General features: G+C 46.4%; 1 protein-coding gene across 3 annotated transcripts in view; it reads right to left on the bottom strand.

Annotated features, from left to right (window-relative positions):
• Positions 1-1,345, bottom strand: part of slc7a14a (solute carrier family 7 member 14a) — a 26,070-nt gene extending 24,725 nt beyond the window's left edge. Inside the window, exons 1-2 of one of the 3 annotated variants that reach the window (XM_031847505.1) lie at positions 966-1,345; positions 755-825 (exon numbers count right to left, since the gene is read on the bottom strand). The gene's annotated coding sequence lies outside the window, so the exon portion shown is untranslated. The other 2 variants (XM_031847503.1, XM_031847506.1) reach the window with 2 other exon arrangements.
• Between the last annotated feature and the right edge of the window lie 313 nt (positions 1,346-1,658).

Here is a 1,658-nt window from a genome sequence, read left to right as displayed (position 1 = left end):
GAGAGAGAGAGAGAGAGAGAGAGAGAGAGAGAGAGAGAGAGAGAGAGCTGGCCATGTCATTAGGGATTAGCCCAGTTCCACAGCTTGAGGCTTTCAGTGTATGAGTGCTCTTGTCCTCACATAGATGCACACACATGCATTCAGGCAGCACATTATGTTGTCTCACTGCTTGCATGGGGCAATAGATGGATAGATATGGCAATGTGTGCCATAACAAAGAGGCAGACAGGCTGGGATTAATTCAAACTCTTTCTCCACCTCAGATACAAATTCAGCCTTTGTTAAAAGCTTATTTCAGGCATATGAACATTTATACACCTTTGGAGTATCACAAGGACGGAGAACGGCAAAAAACAACTACCTCTCCACTATCACAGCATAGAACATCTCTTTTTCTTCTTCTCCCTTCCAGATCATAAAGACAATAAGTTTCACCATCTTTGTTTCTCCCCTCTCCCTCTGACACACCTTAACACAATGCACATAAGCAATAACTGCACATGCTCTCACCTGCAAAAAACACTCAGTCAAACGTCCCACCCTCTTTTCAGCCGAGTCCCCCTGTCTCTAACTGCACTCTTTATCGACCCTCCAAACGTCGCCTGCTGCAGCTCTAGTCCGGTGGGAGCAGCGATACCCGCCCTAAACTCTCTCTAACCTTCCCTTTCTCGCGCAGAGACGCACACCGTTAAGGTGTGCTGCGCATACAGGAAGAGACCATTTCCCGACATTTGCGTCCACTCCGCGGACTCACCAAACATCACCTCTACGAGGACGCGCGGTTTCCGCCGTGTTATGCGCCATCGCTGATGGGAAAAAAAAAAACTGCACAAAGGAAGACAATACAAAAAAGGGAGAAGGAGGAGAGAGGGAGAGAGTCACTGTGAGGGGTGTAGGTGTCATCTATAGTTGGACATATAAAGAGGGGATGAGAGGAAAAGAAAAGTAAAGGGAAAAACACTCACTGTGGCACGGCCGGATTAAAGGATGCCCATGTCGGATGCTGCAGTCGGTCACCAGGCACAGCATCAGCAGCAGCATCTCCGGGCTGCGCGGCGCTTCAGCGGGAGACGGCGCGAGGGGAGGGGGGGAGGGAGGGTGAGGCTGATGATGTAAAAAGCTTTAAATCATTCAGGAGCCCGCTGCACGACATGTGACCGCCGTCACGGTCTATTATTCATCCGGTTTGTTTCCTGGTCGCCCTCGACCGATGAGACACCGAGTTGACCGGCAGTCATTGTTCCAGGCCGCCCCCTGGGATTCACACTGATCCGAACAGAACACCAGGATTATCACTACCCCCATATGTTCTTTATATAGCATAACTGCACCGTACTTATTTTGTATTTTATACTTTTTCTTGGGTTCATTTATCTTATGTTGTTGTCATATCCATCTAAATTGAGTCAATAAGTGATTTATATTCATATAGGGAGTTTTGTATCCATCTAAAAACATTTAGTTTATTGCAAAAAATGGACTGTGCAAAATAAATAGCAGGTGTATGATAAAGATTTATTTTACATTTTACAACATGAGAGAGGAACAAACGGGGGTAACCATCCTCACCCTGGTTGTTAACTTTATTGTTTGTTGCAATTACTTTTTGGTTCATCCTCAGTCCCCATGGTGCTTGTGTTATTCTCCAACCTGACCAT

This window comes from Anarrhichthys ocellatus, unplaced genomic scaffold (assembly GCF_004355925.1).
Source record: "Anarrhichthys ocellatus isolate YVR2014 unplaced genomic scaffold, GSC_Weel_1.0 scaffold7, whole genome shotgun sequence".
Taxonomy (NCBI): Eukaryota; Metazoa; Chordata; class Actinopteri; order Perciformes; family Anarhichadidae; genus Anarrhichthys; species Anarrhichthys ocellatus.
Note: the sequence above shows the minus strand (reverse complement) of the source record. Positions and strands in the feature narration are given on the sequence as shown.